The sequence below is a fragment of the Chiloscyllium plagiosum genome, chromosome 1, assembly GCF_004010195.1.
Source record: "Chiloscyllium plagiosum isolate BGI_BamShark_2017 chromosome 1, ASM401019v2, whole genome shotgun sequence".
NCBI classification, from domain to species: Eukaryota; Metazoa; Chordata; class Chondrichthyes; order Orectolobiformes; family Hemiscylliidae; genus Chiloscyllium; species Chiloscyllium plagiosum.
In genome coordinates, this window is record NC_057710.1 from 75,465,230 (window position 1) to 75,484,184 (window position 18,955).

The 18,955-nt window shown below is 39.6% G+C and overlaps 1 protein-coding gene across 3 annotated transcripts in view; it reads right to left on the reverse strand.

Moving 5' to 3' along the window:
* Window positions 1-18,955, reverse strand: part of htr1aa (5-hydroxytryptamine (serotonin) receptor 1A a) — an 86,590-nt gene that overhangs the window by 26,479 nt on the left and 41,156 nt on the right. For all 3 annotated transcript variants that reach the window (XM_043689480.1, XM_043689452.1, XM_043689438.1), the window contains exon 2: window positions 484-831. The gene's annotated coding sequence lies outside the window, so the exon portion shown is untranslated. The remainder of the gene's footprint in view (window positions 1-483; window positions 832-18,955) is intronic.

Below are 18,955 nucleotides of genomic sequence, written 5' to 3' on the forward strand. Positions count from 1 at the left end.
CCGTAGTGTTAGGCAAGGGGTAAATGTAGGGGTATGGGTGAGTTTCGCTTCGGCGGGTCGGTGTGAATTGGCCATGCTAAATTGCCCGTAGTGTTAGGCAAGGGGTAAATGTAGGGGTATGGGTGAGTTTCGCTTCGGCGGGTCGGTGTGGACTTGTTGGGCCGAAGGGCCTGTTTCCACACTGTAATGTAATCTAATCTAATCTAATTAGGAAGTAATAAAAGCAGGTACAATTACAACATTTCAAAAGACACTTGGACAGGGAAGGTTTCGATGGATATGGGCCAAATGCAGGCAAATGTGATGAGGTCAGTTTAGGAAACCTGGTCAGCATGGATGAATTGGGCAAAAAGGCCTGTATCCATGCTGTATGGCTCTATGATTTTGTGAAAATCAAGCTAGAAATGGAAAAATTATGGATAAAAATTGTTCATTTGGCAGTGCGTCAAATCTCAGCTATAAAGACTCTGTTATCTACATTACCTGCTCGGTCCACTCAGGTTTCTTCAAAGACATCAATGGAGGAATCTATCAGGTGATTCTTTTTTATTCATTCAGGAAATGTAGGCGTCACTGGCTGGATCAGCATTTGTTGACCATCTAGTTTCCCTTAACAAGGTGGTAGTCAGATGCCTTAATTAACCACGACTGTCCACGCAATGTAGGTAGATCCACAATGCTGTTAGGGAAGACTTCCAGGATTTTGACCCAGCAACACTGAACAAATAGCAATATATTTGGTGACACTGGATGGTTTGGAGGGGAACTTAGAGTTGTTGGTGTTCCCATGCATCTGTTGTCGTTGTCCTTTTAGATGTTAAAAGATAGAACCTGTAACCCAATAAATAAATTAACATTGATCATTAGAATTCAGCAGTATTCATTAAGAAATCATCATGTATTATGAACATATAAATAGATACGGTCATAGAAGTTAGCAGCAAATATAGGCCACTGAGTTCCTTGAGCCTACTCCAGCAATCAATAAGATAATGGCTGAACTGATTATTAACACATTTTCCTCAGTCAATTACAATAGAGAGTGGCTTAACTCAGTTGGTTTGCAATGCAGAGTGACACCATCAGTTTCGGTTCTAATCCCACACTGGCTGAGGTTACCATGAAGACCGTCTTTCTCAACATTTCACTAGCCCTGTGGCCCTGTGGGAGTATCTTTACCATTAGAACACTTATAAAACTACTTCCATCTGATTCATTCAGTTATAAAACAATGCTAAGATTCAGACCAGACATGTCTTTAATTTAAAATTTTATTTCAAAGTTTATCTTTGGATTTTAAACTTTGAGTTCTTTATATTCATAGTCATTAATTCATAAGGTCAATGCTGACCATGCTCCCAAACTAAACTAGTCCTGTCTGCCTGCGCTTGGCCCATTTTCCTCCAAAATTTTCAAATTCATGAACTTCTTAAAATATCTACTGCACCTGCAGCAAAGTTGTCCCTCATGTTCTTTTTAAATCTTTCTCCTCCCACATTAAAAATATACCCCCTAGTTTCAACTCCCCCACATTAGGGAAAATACCTTTGCTATTCACCTTACCTATGTCCCTCATGATTTTATAATCCTCCAACACTCCAGTAACAAAAGTCCTAGCCTATCCAACCTAACTACAATTCAAACTCTCCATTCCTGGTAATATCCTGGTAAATCATTTCTGAATCTTCATCAGTTTAATAATATCCTTCCTATAAGAGGGCAACTGGAACTGCATACAGTACTACAGAAGAGCCATCACCAATGTCCTGTATAACTTCAACCTGACATCCCAATTCCTAAACTCAAAGATCTGAGTAATGAAGACAAGCGTGCTAAAGACCTTCTTAACCATCCTGTCTACCTGTGATGCAAATTTCAAAGAATTATGCACCCTAGCCCCTGCTTTCCCTGGTATACAACACCACCCAGAGTCCCACTATTAACTGCATACGTCCTGCCTTTGTTTTATGTTACCAAAATGCAATACCTTGTATTTATCCAAATTAAACTTTATCTGCCACTCCTCAGCCCATTGACCCAATTGATCAAGATTTCTTTGTAACTTTAGATATTCTTCTTCACTATCCACTCTACCACCAATTTTGATGTCATCCATAAACTTACTAACCATTTCTCCTACATTCTCATCCAAATCATTTATATAAATGACAAATAACAGTGGACCCAGTACTGATCTTTATGGAACACTGCTGGTCACAAGCCTCCAATCTGAAAAACAACCATCCTCCACCACCAGCTTTCCATCAGCCCACTTCAAAAAATGAACAGAGACAAAGCTAGATTTCCATTGTTATAGCCCTTCCCAACAAATTTGTTCATTTAAAGTTATTATGGAGATTTCATCATTTCTGAAGTTCAGTAAAAATGTTTGATTAGAGAACAGTTTATAAGTGTGTGTGGAAATAATCTCTGCAAAAATGGTTTTGAGATTAATTATTGTGTAATTGTTTTCAATCATTTGATACAGTTATTTGATTCATTGAACTTATAATATTTTGTGATTTTTACACAGGGGAAAGAACATTTTGGGAGGGAGCATATTACAAACATCAACATTGCTACGTAACTTACTAATGGATTTATCAAGTTTCCAGCTGGTATCTTATTTTGCCCTCGAAGTCCAGCAGATTGGTAATGATTTCCAGTCCAGTGGAACTATTTTTTAATAATATAATTACAATGTCGTGTAAAAATTGGCTCCTACCCTTCATTTTTCTGGTGATATGCTGAAAACTAATAAAAATAACAGTGTCTGTCATTCATTGTATCGTTTTCTATCATCTCTCTTGCATCAATTGAAATTATGCCCTGGGCAGTGCCAGGCTCCAGCTTGTTAATTCAGGGCAAATAGAATGGGATTTCTTGATTTTCGTTTTACTCAGTACATCTGGCTGCTAGATCACTGAAGGGATAAAGGTTCTTGTCTCACTGGCCCACAGATGGTCTGATACATTTCAGGCATGGAAGCTCAAGGATATTACTCACACCAAATGTAAATGTTCTAATAGGATTTCTTTGCATTGGCATTAGAAAGCAGCAGCAGCAAAGAGCTGAGTCAATTCTCATTGGAGTTACGTTACACCATGTATCTGTGAAATGATTCCTCCATTAACTTCCATCATATTGATGTGATTGCAGAATATTCCCAGCTCCATGTCAAGCAGAATGGCACCAGCTGTAGCTCCTTCAGTAAGCAGCTGCTCTCTCGAGTACTCATCAAAACTTCAGAATTAGAAAATTTGACTAATTTTTTTTGAAGAGATGGCAAGCAAGGAATTTATGGTCTACATTAGTGCATCTCATCACTGTACATTTATACATTTTCTTTAGGTGGTACTAGAAGGCCTCACATAATTTGACAAATTTAAGTTCCTGCATCAAAAATGATCAAATGAAGAATGCTTCTGAAAATACACTTAAGTAATGAAAGCACTAAAGTGATTTAAAATGCATACATGCATGTTAATGGATTCACAATAATATGTCTTCTTATGCATAAATGTAAATGAAAATCATCACTGACAAACATCCATTAGTGATTCACTGGTCATGATAATCTGAAATTGATTTAACATCCAGGTTTATTATCTGCAGTAACTGCACAGTCTGACAAGAGCAAGGCATGTTAAAGAAGAAATAAGAGCATAAAAATATGAGAACAAGGAGAAGTAGGTAACTTAACCCCTCAAGTCTGTTCCACCATTCAATACAATTGTGGTTGCTCTCAGCTCGACCTTAATTCCATTTTCCTGCCCACTCTCCATAACTCTTCAACCCATTATCAATTAAAAATCTGTCAATCTCCTCCTTAAGTTTACTTAATATCTGTGTCCAACAAACTCTAATGTAGTGAATTCCACAGACTCATGATCCTTTAAGAGAAATAATTTCTCGTCATCTCCATTTTTAATTTGCTAAAGCTCTGATCTCTTGTTCTAGATTCCACCACATGAGAAAACATCTTTTCTATGTCTAATTTGTCAATCTCCTTTAGCATCTGTATACCTCAATCAGATCTCTTCTCATTTTTCTAAACTCCAGCTTCTAAAATCAACTTCTGAATACCAGCAGCCAATATAAACCTAACAGCTCAATCTTACTTCATAAGACAAATCCCCCATCTCTGCATCAATCTAGTGAAACTCCTCTGAACTGCCTCCCTTTTACAATTACATCCTTTCTCAAGTATTGAGGGGGAGGGTGCTAAAATTGTATGCAGTATTTCAGGTGCAGTCTCATTAATACCTTGTACAGTTGCAGCAAAACTTCCCTACTTTTATACTCTATTCCTTTAGCAAGAAATGCCATCATTCTATGCTATTGAAAGAGCAATGATGCTCTGAAAAAGTACTAGAAACAATTTGATAATTATGTCTGATTTTTTTAAGTCAAAAGTTGATGAAGATTGCAGTATCTTAAGTTAATATGGTTGAAAAGAATCACACTAAACCCAATTGCTAATAGTCTGAGAGATCATTTCAAGTGCGCAACTTCTGTGACACAAAAAAATTGAGTGCAGATCCCCTGACACAGTAATACTCTTAGTTGCTGGGCCAACATAAGATAATAGTTTCATCATGAAAATGGATTGAAATCAACTTCTGAATACCAGCAGCCAATATAATCTTCTTGACTTTACTGCATTTTGCGATATGTATGACAACTCTGTTCATGCTTATGTACAATATAGACTGTATGTTCCTCAACCTAGCTGGAAAAGACAGGAATTACTCCTGCTTTTATCACGACTTTTAGAGGCAGAAACATTGGACATCTTACCTCAGCAGTGGACTGTGTAAGTGACTTTTAATTTTCAAATCTGTTACGTATCCAGTTCTAACAAAGATTCTTTTTGTTTAGTAAACATATTTTTCTAATCCATCTGTTCAGAGCTGTTATTACACAACTCTGGAGCGGTTAGGACTTGAACCACAATCTCTCAGTCCAGAGGTAGGGACACTACCATTACACCATAAAAGGACCCATAACACAGATTCTAAGATGAATAAGTTTTCAGTCATGCTAATGTAATTGCAGTAAGTGAAGTGGGATAGTATTCCAATACAATAAGATCGTTGCATTTCTCTCACACTTTCAAGGCAGTAAACCATCAGAAACTATTGTTAAAAATTAACTCCTGGCTTTCACAGCCAGGCAGACCTATCACTCAAGTAATGTCCATAGGGTTTGTTGTCACAGCAAAATGCAAATGGGCACACAAGGACCAGGCAATGAGCATCTTTAACAATAGAGAATCTCACCATTGTTACTTCACAGTAGTTCCCATCACTGAATCCCTTATTATCAACATCCTGGGTCACCATTGATCAGAAACTGAACTTGACTTGCCACATAAATACAATGGCTACAAAAACAGGACAGAGGCTACGAACCCTGTGGCGAGTAATTCACTCCTCACTCCCCAAAGGCTGTCCACCATCCACAAGGCACAAGTTAGGAGTGTGATAGAATGGTCCCTACCTTCCTGGATTGAGTGCAGTTCCAACAACATTTAAGCAGCTTGACACAGTTCGAGATAAATCAGCTTGTTTGATTGACACCACATTCGCACATACCCATTATTTTCTTTGAACAAAACTCAATAGCAAACACATGTACCCTCTACAAGATTCACTTTAGGGTGGCACGGTGGATCAGTGGTTAGCATTAGTGCCTCACAGTGCCAGGGACCTGGGTTTGATTCCAGCCTTGGGCAACTGTCTGTGTGGAGTTAGCACAATCCAATTCTCACAATCCAAAGATGCACAGGTCAGGTGAATTGACCATGCTAAATTGCCCAAAGTGTTAGGTGCATTAGGCTGGGGTAAATATAGGGTCGGGGAATGGGTCTGGGTGGGTTACTTTTCGGAGGGTCTGAGTGGACTTGTTGGGCCGAAGGGCCTGTTTCCATACTGTAGGGAATCTAATCTAAGCTAAAACTACAAAACTTCAGCAAGGCTCTCAGAACCTTCCAAATCCACAATCACTCCCAACTAGAAGGAGAAGGGTAGCAGATACATGGGAACATCATCCCCTCCAAGCAACTCACCATCCTGACTTGACAATACATTAGTCTTCTTTCACTGTTGCTGGGTCAAAAATCCAGGTTCTCCCTCAGTGGCACAGTAACTAGCACTGCTGCCTCATAGACCAGGGCCAAGGTTCAATTCCAGCCTTTGGCAACCCAACTGTGTGGAGCTTTTGTGTTCTCCCTGTGTCTACATGGGTTTCTTCTGACCAGGCTGCCATGTATACTGTGGAGTGGTGATGCTATGCATGATGCCACCGCACATGATGGAAAGATACCTGTTGCAAATTTCAGCCATTTAGAGGGGTGCAACCATCTGAACTTGACATTCAACAACATTACCATAGTTAAATACACCACTATCAGATTTCTATGGATCACTATTGGCAAGAATCCTAACTGGATCAGCCACATAAGTCACCTTTTTATGGGACAAAGGTATCGCTGGCTAGATGGTATTTAATGCCCATTCCCTAATTGCCCAGAGGGCAGTTAAGAGTCAACCACATTGCTGTAGGTCTGGAGTCACTTGTGGGCCAGACTAGGTAAAGGTGGCAGTTTCCTTCCCTAAAGGATATTGGTGAATCGGATCGGTCCTTTCCATGCAATCACCAAAGGTGTAACACCTACCCATTTACCTCCTCCTTCCTCAGTATCCAAGGGTCCAAACATAACTTCCAGGTGAAGCAGCACTTTACCTGCACTTCACACACACAATCCAGTCTACTGCATTAGCTGCTCACAATGTGGTCTCTTCTAAGTGTAGACTAGGTGACTATGTCGCAGAACACCTATACTCTGCCTGCAAAAGAAACTCTGAGTTTCCAGTTGCCTGTCGCTCCAACACATCATCTTCTCCCTGGCTAATATCTCTGTCTCAGCTTTGTTGCAACACTCCAGCGAAGTTCAGCTTACGCTGGAAGAACAACACCTCATTTTCTGCTTGGGGACTCTGCAGTTTTCTGGACTCAATATCAAGTTCTCTAACTTTAGGGTTTGAACTCTCCCATGTTCTAGCCGTCACCCCCACATAGCAGGCCTTATGATCTGCTAATACATACAACCCAATGTTAGCCACTAACAGTCTCCATTAACAGCTATTCACCTTCCTAGCCAGATCATTATCCATTTTTTTGTCTGTCCAATGGCTCTTCTCTCTCTCTTTCGGCTCTATCCCCACCTATCATTTACTCCTTACCCCCTCTATCCACCCTATCTTCTGAATAAAAATCAACACTTTCTTAGCTACCATCTGTTCTGAGGAAGAGTCTCCAGGCCTGAAACATTAACCCTTCACAGATGCTGTCAGACCTGCTGAGCTTCTCCAGCAATTCCTGTGTTTTTTTTTTCCAACTGATGGTTTCATGGCCATCAGTAGATTCTTAGTTCCTGATTTTTTAAAATTTCAATTCAAATTGCACCATCTGCAATGGTGGGTTTCAAAGCCGGGTTCCCAGAACTTTACCTGGTCTCTAGATTAACAGTTCAATGATAATAACACTGGGCCATCAGCTCCCCAAATACTGTAGCTATAAGGGCACTTCAGAACTTGGAAAATCTGACGAGTATCTTTCTTCCTGCCTCCTAAAGTCATGTCCACCATTTACAAGCTACGAGTCAGAAATGTGTTGGAGTAGTCTTCACTTGTCTGGAAGAGTACAGCTGCAACAATCTTCAAGAAGTTCAACAAAGCAGCAGCTTGCCTCTACCTTGTCAAAGACACTAAAGGATTGGTAATAAATGTTAACCTTTTGTTTAATCGTCAAAACATCAAATTGCAAATAAATAAAACAATGGCAAAGTTCTACAATGAAGGAACAGCATTCTAGTGGTTAATGTATAGGTGAATTATTAGATTAATGTGTTTCATTACAATCAAATAAAGAAAATTATCAATTAGCTCATATGATTGACTAACTTTAATTGGATTTAACATTATTCAATGCTATTGATGAATAAAACATACAACAGGGGTAGTGATTAATTACCTAAATTTTACTTGTAAAGAAATTGTTTGTACTCATAGTTACTTCGATGAATAAATAATTTGAACTAATGCTGTCTTTTCATTCTCCATCTCAATTAATTTAATTTCCAAATATCATCTGATAGTAATTTCTTTCTTAACTATGTTTCAAATGAATTAATGAAATCTATTGTCATCAAGCATTATGTCCTTTGTGTCTTAAAACATTTAATTAATTATGTTAAGTTTCTCTGGTGGGGAAAATGCAGTGGGTTCTTTTAAAATGTTTTAGTTTTATTTCCTGGAACACGTAAATTATTAATGAAACTAGAAGATTTCAGTTTACTCCAAATTGCCCAATTTCTGTTTCACTTCAACTGGTCTTCATGAGGCAGAGTGAGGTTTATATCTAAATGGGTGACTCATTACCTTCTCAATGATTTATGAATTTCTGAATTTTCACCTTCTTAATATTTAATGCTTTAACTTAATAAGGAACTCGGTGCTTGCAATTAATTGAAATTGAGTATTAGCTGTTAGTGATAAAACAAACCTTATGTAGTCATTTCTATTGTGTTAGCTGGAGAATTGTAGCATTCAAGGCATAAGATGTTCCAAATAAAAGCAAATTGCTGCGGATGCTGGAATCTGAAACCAACAGAGAAAATGCTTTGACAAAGGGACAGTTAGACTTGAAATGTCAGCTCTTTTCTCTCCTTACAGATGCTGCCCGACCTGCTGAGACTTTCCAGCATTTTCTCTGTTGGTTATAAGATGTTCCAATGTTTCCTGCTTTGTAACAAGTTCAGGACTGTCTTGAAAAGTTTTGATAGGTCACCTAGATCAGTTCAAGAGTCTGTCAGTTTGTCTGTGACAGAATTCCAGAGAAGGTAACTCCATGTTGCGAAACTGCTGTTGTTAGTTGGCTTTATGTAGGTGGGACAAAGAATGACCCATTGGAAGGGAAGCCCTGCTCAGAACAGCCAGAGAGCTGGAATTGTGTCAGTCATTCAATACTGGCGTACAGCCGTGTGAACCTCAGTTGAATACAGTCTCAGAGAGGCTGCTCAGCTGGAAGAGGGGTCCAAGAAGGGTTTTAGCAAAGTGTTTGACAAGATCCCATATGAAAGAATCTAATAGTGCATTGGATCTAGGGTAACTTGGCAAAGTTAGATCCAAGATCCAACATGGTAGCAGACAGAGGGTGGTGTTAGAGTGCTGTTTATGTGACTGGTGTTCAGTGGTATTCCACAGGGGCCAGTGCTGAGTCCCTTATTGTTGGTAATATGTATAAACAATGCAGAAGGGAATATGAGATGTGAGAGGGATTGTGGCGGATATGTACATCTGTAGATGACACGACGATTGGCCAACTGGCTGACAGTGAGGAAGGAGGTGTTAGGTTACAGAAGGATATATACAGGTTGGTCAGATAGGTAGAGCAGTGACAGATGGAATTTAATCCCAATAAATGTGAGGTATAGCAGTTTGGAAGAAGGAACAAGACAAGAGAATACTTAATGAATGACAGGACATTACGGGGATCTTGGACTGCAAGTCCACAAATCCTTGAAGATGGTAGGACAAGTTAAAAGGGTAGTTGAGAAAGCATATTGTCTTAATCAGTTGTAACATGGTTTATAAGAACAGGAGGCAATGTTGAAACTTTACAGAATTTTGGTTGGACCACAGCTGGAGTACTGTGTGCAGTTCAGGTCACCACATTCAGATGTGATTGTAGTGGGGGAGGTACAGAGGAGATTTATGAGAATATTGTCTGAGTTGGATGTTGTCTTAGTTATAAAGAGAGGCTAGATAAGTTTGGGTGCTTTCTTTAGACCAAAGTAGACTAAGAGTGCACCTGACTGAGTTATATGAGATTATAAGGGACAAGAATGGGGGGACAGAAATAGCTGTTTCCCTTAGTTGAAGGATCAATGACAAGGGAGTTTAATTTTTAGGTGAAAAGCAGGAGGTTCAAAGGGAATTTCACCCAGGGCTAAGGGTCTGTTAGCTCAGTTGGCTGAACAATTGATTTGCAATGCAGAGTGATGCCAACAATGGCAGTTTAATTCCCACACTGACTGAGTTTGCCGCAAAGGATTCTCCTTCTCAACCTCTCCTTTTGCCTAACGTGTGGTGATCCTCAGGTAAAACAGCCATCAGTCATCTCTCTTCAATGTGAAAGCAACCCTAAAGTCTGTTAAGGCTGTGGTGACTTTACCTTTACCCTAGATGTTGGTAGAGGGCTGGAATGCACTGCCTGGGAGGCTAGTTGAGATGGGAAAACCTCACAACCTTTAAAAATACATTACATACTCATTAAACTCATTACTTCCAAGGATCTGGACTAAGTGATGGAAAGCGGGATTAGTGTAGGTTTAGAGAAGTATTTTGTTGATACAAACTTGATAGGCCAAAGGGCTTCTTCTGTACTGTATGATTCTATGATTCTAAGGTTGGGTCAGGGACTCAGAGAAATTGAGGTACAGCACAGTGAAATTAGCTGCTTGATTAAAAAGTTGAAATTGGGCTAGTTATTTACATATCACATTTCCATGGAAGGGACAGATGTCCCAAAGATTTGGTACAAGTGAATCTAGCCAACTCATTTACTAACTTGGAGTAAACACAAATGGTTTTCTCTACTATCAGAATGCTACCATCAGGCTAAAAAAGATTGTTTTACCCTACTACCCAAAGGGTAATGTGCTTTATGAGTTTCAGTTTCAATATTATACTAAGAGCTTGGGCTATATATTCCAGTGTCTAATGGACTGCATAAAACAACATGCTATTTGACTGTTTGCAGTGGGCAGTGTGCCAATCCTGCTGAACAGGCTTTGCTTGTAAACCTCAGGACATCATGTCCACATTAGTTGTGATTCTGCTATTCAGTGAAGTTTGCCAAATAATCCTGATGTTACTAATAATTACACCACCAACAAATTTAAGATTATCAGTTGGGCTTGCAATGTAATTTTTTGTATGTTATCAAAATTGACACGTATTCATATACAGCAACCCTGTTCCATGTAGGCAAAAATACAGGCATACATTATATCTTCTTCCTTGAGAAAATGGTAACCAAGACTGCAGTATTACAAGGACAGTATCCAAATCAATGAAGATTTACCTGTCTGGTCTGAGCTCTTCAGCTAATTAATATTGACAGTTTTTATTACTTTTGACAACAATCGTACCAAACAATCAGCACCTTCTTCACATGTTGCATAAATTGATATTCCCTTTCTAAGGTATGTTCTTTGCTGCGTCAGTCCTGATGAGTGTCAGGTAAAAAACTTCAACTCTTTCTTCACTGATTTTAACCCATTATTTTAAAAAAGAAAGTTTGAAGTAATTTCTTTTCTGATATTCAGTACTTCTGTAGAGAGATTATTTTGCCTCTCTCCTTCCATTGAATGTTTTCCTCTTGGTAACTAAAAGCGAACATAGAACTAAGTGTGCAATCTGACTGACACCAAAATTGGAGGTGTAGTGGACAGTGAAGAGGGTTACCTCAGATTACAACAGGATCTGGACCAGATGGGCCAATGGGCTGAGAAGTGGCAGATGGAGATAATTGCAAGGTGCTGCATTTTGGGAAAGCAAATCTTAGCAGGACTTATACACTTAATGGCAAGGTCCTAAGGAGTGTTGCTGAACAAAGAGACCTTGGAGTGCAGGTTCATAGCTCCTTGAAAGTGGAGTACAGGTAGATAGGATAGTGAAGAAGGCGTTTGGTATGCCCTCCTTTATTGGTCAGAGTATTGAGTACAGAAGTTGGGAAGTCATGTTGAGGCTGTACAGGACATTGGTTAGGCCACTGTTGGAATATTGCATGCAATTCTGGTCTCCTTCCTATTGGAAAGATGTTGTGAAACTTGAAAGGGTTCAGAAAAGATTTACAAGGATGTTGCCAGGGTTGGAGGATCTGAGCTACAGGGAGAGGCTGAACAGGCTGGGGCTCTTTTCCCTGGAGCGCCGGAGGCTGAGGCGTGACCTTATAAAGGTTTACAAAATTATGAGGGGCATGGATAGGATAAATAGACAAAGTTTTTTCCTTGGGGTCAGGGAGTCCAGAACTAGAGGGCATAGGTTTAGAGTGAGAGGGGAAGATATAAAAGAGACCTAAGGGGCAACATTTTCACGCAGAGGGTAGTTTGTGTATGGAATGAGCTGCCAGAGGATGTGGTGGAGGCTGCTCCAATTGCAACATTTAAGAGGCATTTGGATGGGTATATGATAGGAAGGGTTTGGAGGGATATGGGCCGGGTGCTGTCAGGTGGGACTAGATTGAGTTGGGATATCGGTTGGCATGGACAGGTTGGACCGAAGAGTCTGTTTCCATGCTGTACATCTCTATGACTCTATGACTAGTTGGTAGAATGTATTCCATCCAACAGCAGAGTCTAGAGCTTAAAGTGGCAAGTAACATTCACGCTGTGCATGACCATCCCCAACAAGAGAAAATGTAATCATCCCCACATGATAATACTATCACTGAATCACCAATTTTCAACTTTGTGGAGGTAGTCATTGGTCAGAAACAGAACTGGAGTAGCTATATAACTATTTTAACTATAAGAGCAGGTCAGAGACTAGGAATCCAGCAGACAGTAACTCACTAACTAGCTCCCCAATATCAATCCACTATCTACAAGGCACACGTTATAGGTGTGGTGAAATAATTTCCGGTTGTTTTGAGATATGCAGTTCCAAAAACATTCAAGAAGGTTGATGTCAGCCATTACAGAGCAGTCCAACAGTTATGATTATGTGGTGATCCATAAAACTATACGTTCCTTTCTGTTAGCCCTATAAATGCAAAAGAAAGGCAGAAGGTGGGAGAGTGAAAGGAAAGCAAGTAGCCAATGATAAAGAAAGGACAGTTGAAAATGTCTTAAGAAGACACACTTTCCTCAGGAAAGTGGTGAAATCAAAGGAGTAAGTGCTTCCATTGTCCCAAAGTGGGACACCTTCTTTCAGACTGTGGGAAACCCATGACACACATTAGGGTTCAGAACAATGAGTCTGAAAAGGGAACTTAAAAAGAAAACTTAACAGCTCAAATTATAACTTTAAGTACAATGCAAGCAAATACTCCTGGAATAAAGTAGATAAGAGATATAAGGGGTGTCTGTCAAAAGGGAAGGTAATTTTTTTTCTTCAAATGATGTAACTAAAATATTAAGGGACACAGGAACTACTCAAACTGATTTGCTGGAGAAGGATTATTGATTTCCTTCCAGAGAGTGAAATGAAAGTCAAAGTGTTAGTAAATGAAACAGGTGAAGAATATATTGTGGTTTTGTTGTTTAAAGTAAAATTAGAATATAATTTATTAAACAGAACATTAGGAGTTGTTCAGAAATTACCAGTGGATGAAATTAACTTACTCCTAGGGAATGATTTAACTGGAGTAAAGTTTATAGCTTCACCGATAATCACAGGAAGTCAGAATGAGATTAAAGAGATGGAATTGGTAGAGGGACAAGTTCCAAGTATTTCTCCATCGTGTGTAGTGACTAGAACAATAGCTGATCAAAGTCCATTACCAAAGTTCAATGCTATACCATAAGCAGATTTTGGAGTACCTGAAACGTTATGATGGGGATATTTCAAAGGAAATATTTGGCATGTCTTCATTTACTGAGGCTCAGAAACCGATTGTGAGTTTAGCACAGACAGCACACTTTGAAGCTTAGGCTGAAGGAATTCTGTAGAGTGATGCTATCAAATCCAAGTACCAATGAGGAAAGGTAGATATCCTTACAGATTTGCAGAAGAGGGATGAATAGTTGTTAAACACATAGCAGTACACAGATATCATAAGGAGATATTGTGAGTAGTACATGGAATTCCTATAGCAAGGTCGTGTAGGAGGATGGAAAAATCAAGCGGTGACAGGCATTTTACCTGATTAAAACTTTATAAACATGTCGTAAAACACTGTAAAACGTGTCATACAAGTGAGGTACTCTGAAAAACTCAACTTGTAATCAAAGCAGCATTTTTAACATTGTTGCCAATTTTAAGAACCATGCAATCAAGTGTTGGTAGATTGCCTAGGACCATTAAACAACATGAAATCACAACATCAGCAGACCTTTACAATCATAGATATGACAAACAGATTTCCTTTGCCATCCCTTTAATAGTAATTGCATCTCAGGTAATAGTGAAACAATTGACTCTGGTGTTTATACTGACAGGGTTTAAAAAATAATTTTTTACACTTTACTGACATAAGTTGACAGGTAAAGCACGGAAAGTCTAGAGTTGACATTCAAAACATGTTTCTATGGATGATGATGCTATACAGCAATTAATAAACAGGATAACAGGAGAATATATCCTGGTTCTATTGTACAAAGTACAACTAGCGTGTGATTTGTTATCCAGAACAATCAGAAAATACTTGTGGATGATATTTAATTACTCTGGGTAATGATATGGATGGAGTAGAAAGTCCAAGTGAGGTTAAAGAGACAGAACAAGGATCGAGTTTCAGCTATTTTACCATAATGGCTAGACAAAGGAGAAAGTGAGGACTGCAGATGCTGGAGATCAGAGTCGAGAGGTGTGCTACTGGAAAAGTACAGCAGGTCAGGCAGCATCCGAGGAGCAGGAGAAATGACATTTCAGGTCGGAGAGGAGGGCGGCGCCAAGTTGGAGGTTTGGGACTAGGATAATATGGGGGCAAGGGAAATGAGGAAACTGTTTAAATCCACATTGATCCCGTGTGGTTGCAGGATCCCAAGGCGGATATGAGTTGTTTTTCCTCTAGGCGTCTTGTGGTAAGAGTTTAGCGATGTAGGAGGCCTAGGACCTGCATGTCCTTGATGGAGTGGGAGGGGGAGCTGAGTGTTCAGCCACGGGGTGGTGGTGTTGGTTGGTGCTGGTGTCCCAGAGATCGTCTCTGAAATGATCCACAAGTAGGCGTCCTGTCTCCTTTGGCTGGACAAAGTCCATAAACAGAGGTCAAAATAATGCCACAAGTAGATGCTAGAGTAACTATAAATTTCTTTAAGGATGTGAATGATTCAAAGAAGTGTTCTTTCTTAATTGAGGCTCAGAAAGCAATCCCAGAATTAAGTAAGGTAATGCAGGCAGTTTATGCTGAAGCTGAAGCTGAAGGACTTCCAAGAGTTAGTACATTGAAAACAGAGTTCTGAAGAGGAAGTGGAAATACCCTCATAGACCTGCAGTCGAGGACTGGGCTGTTATGCATCAGGTAGTGTTACTGCCCAAATTGTGTAAAGGGATATGTTGGGAAGTGGGAAAATCAGACTATTACCAGAAATGGAAGTGGGACACCAGTATATCCTTACAATTGTGGATTTGACAACCTGATTTCCAGCCAAAATCCAACTCCTTTAAGAAGAATTATGCTTGAATGGTGAGAAAAGTGACTAACATTTTCACTCATTATGGACTACCAATTAAAATTACCAAGGTTTTCTCTTTATGTCTACCATTTTTCAAGGGACAATAAGCAAATTGTGTATAAAGTAGTTGAAGTCAACCCACCTAACAACTGCAAACACAGAGAGCTTTGAAGATATAATATCAGACTCTCCAAACAATGATTAAGGCCTATCATTATGAATACCCACATGATCAGGAACAATAATTTGGTTTCTTATTATTTGTTACCAGAGATTCCCTAAATGAATCTATTGATTTTAGTCCACTCAAATTGATTTATAGCAATGGGATAAGTGGTACATTAAAATGGATCCAGCAAACATTCTTAGAACAAAAAAAGATGAATCCTTATTTTTGGTTTACATGTCAGTGTTGCCTGAGAGACTCACAGGAGTTTGCGAGTGTCACGGGAACATTTAAAAACTTCACAAGCAAAAATGAAAGAATTGTCAAACAAACATCTGCAACTAGAATTTTTCAAACAGGAGCTGAAGTGTTAAATGCTTTACAAGATGAGCATCAGAAAGTGAGATTCAGTACTCTACACTGGTTAATAAAAGTGACTTATTCATATTGCAGAAAGAAAAGGTTGATCACATCAACATGTTAAAACTATATCATCGGGGAAGAAAGATAAAGAAGCTAAAGTCTACTTGCTGGTAGGAGCAGCGGAAGATGAAGGAACAGTGAGAGTGAGGTAGAAGGACAGATAGACAGTTCACAAAGGGAGCCTCCTACAATTTGATTGGCCAATTCCAAAACGCTGAGACAAATACAATACAACACAGCACAGAAACAGGCCCTTCAGCCCACCAAGCCTATGCCAATTTCTAGTCCTTATTTAGACCTGTTAGTTACAGCACGCACGTGGTTTCTATCTCTCTGTTTGCCTCTCGTTCATGTGTCTATCAAGACAGGCCTCAAACGATGATAACATGCCTGCTTCCATCACTTCTACTGGCAGTCCATTCCAGGCACGCACAGCCTTCTGTGTGAAAATTTTCTTTATACTTCTCCCCTAAACTTTCCTCCCTTACCTTGAACCTGTGCTCTCTTGTAGTTTACTTTTGGCCCCTGAGAAAAAGCCTCAACCATCCACTTTATTTATGACCCTAATAATTTTGTAAACTTCTATCAGGTCGCCCCTCAGCCTCCAAATTTCCAGTGAAAACAATCTAAGTTTAGCCAACCTCTCCTCATAACTAAAACCCTTCAGACCAGGCAACATCCAGGTAAACCTTCTCTGCACCCTCTCCAAAACATCCAGGTTTTTTTGGTATGTGGCGGCAAGAACTATATGCAATATTCCAAATGTAGCCTAACTAAAGTTTTGTACAGTTGTGACATAAATTGACAACTTTTATACTTGATGTTCCGGCTGTTGAAGGCAAGCGTGCTGTATGCCTTCTTCACTTCCTTATCTACCCGGGTTGCTGCATTCAGGGATATGTAGACCTGTACACACAGATCCCTCTGTGTCCTAATGATCCTCAAGGTTCTGTCATTTATTGTGTAATTCACACCTGAATTTGATCTTCAAAAGTATCACCTTGCATTTGTCCGGATTAAACTCCATCTGCCATTTCTCTGCCAAAATCTGTAATCTATCTATATCAATCTTCTTGGCAACACAGTGGCCCACAGCACCAGGGACCCAGGTTCAATTCCAGTCTTGGGTGACTGTGTGGAGTTTGCACATCTCCCTGTGTCTGTGTGGGTTTCCTCCAGGTGCTCCAGTTTCCACCACAATCCAAAGATGTGCAAGTTAGGTAAATTGGCCACGCTAAATTGCCCATAGTGTTTCAGGGACATGTAGTTTAGGTGCATTAGTCTGGGGAAATGCAGAGTAATAGGGCAGGGAAATAGGTCTGGGTGGGTTACTCTTCAGAGGGTCAGTGTGGATTGGTTGGGCCAAATGGCCTGTTTCCACACAGTAGGGATTCTATGATTCTATGATATCCCACTGTATCCTTTGACAATCCTCTTCACCATCTGCAATTCCAATTTTGGTGTCATCCACAAACTTACTTATCAGACCATTTACATTTTCCTCTAGATCATTTATATATATTACAAACAATAAAGGTCCCAGCACTGATGCGTGTGGAACACCACTGGTCACTGATCTCCATTCCAAAAAAGCACCTTCCACTGCTACCCTGTCTTCTATGACCAAGCCAGTTCTATATCCATCTAGCCTACTCACTCAGAACCATGAGACTCTCTCTTCTGTATGAGCCTGACGTGAGGTACCTTATGAAATGCTTTACTAAAGTCCATGTAGACAACATTCAGTGCCCTTCCCACATCAGCTATTCTTGTCACATCATCAAAAAACTCAGTCAAGTTGGTGAGACATTCCCTTCCCCATATAAACCCATTCACTTCCAAATGTGAATAAATCCCATCTCTCCAGCAGTTTCCCCATCACAGACATAAGGCTCAGCGACCTATAATTACCTGGATAAATAACATAGACAAATAAACAACACATTATTGTTGAGGAAGAACAGTGAAAAGGTCTAGCAAGGATACTTAGGGAATTCATGGAAATCTGTAGCAATATATCAGGATGCACTATATGCAATAAAGTGAATGTAGAAGGACCAGTACCAATAAAACAACATTCTCATCTAGTAAGCATACAATAAAAACAATCTCATGTGGAAACAGACATTCAATACAAAAACCCACCCAACTGAAATTAGCCACGGCAGTTGGTGGTGCTAGTTCCTAAACCAGATGTATCAAATAGATTCTATAGAAATTATAGAGAGGTAAATACCATAAAGAAAACAAAGTTGTTCATGTTGAAAGGGAGAATAAAATAATAAAATGTTATTTAAATAGAGAAAAGCTGCAGAATATTGCAAAACAAATCGATTTGGGGATACTTGTATTCGAAATACAGAAAACTAGCACATAGGTGCAGCAGGTAATCAGGAAGGCTAATGGATGCTGGCCTTTATTTCTCTCTGGTTCTGCTCTCTCAGTGGTCCTGATCTCCCTGGATTCATACTCTCTGTGTTCCTGTTATGCGCATTGAATGCAAATATACTTAACATAGTTAAAAACCACACAACGACCAGGTTATAGTCCAACAGGTTTAATTGGAAGCACACTAGCTTTCGGAGCGACGCTCCTTCATCAGGTGATAGTCATCAGGTGACTATCACCTGATGAAGGTGCGTCGCTCCGAAAGCTAGTGTGCTTCCAATTAAACCTGTTGGACTATAACCTGGTGTTGTGTGATTTTTAACTTGTACACCCCAGTCCAATACCGGCATCTCCAAATCATGAATACTTAACATAGATCTTCTTGTGAATAAATGCTCACTCTCCACTGAGGCATTTTCTGGTGGTCATTGTCAGGAAGGTATATTAGGTTCTGTGCATCTGAGCATAATGTTCCAGAAAGTCTATCTGCATTACTTTCTGACCTATCTGCCAAATCTTTTGCTCAATCTTATCTCAGTTCAAACTCTGTATTTAAGGTGATTCAAAACCAA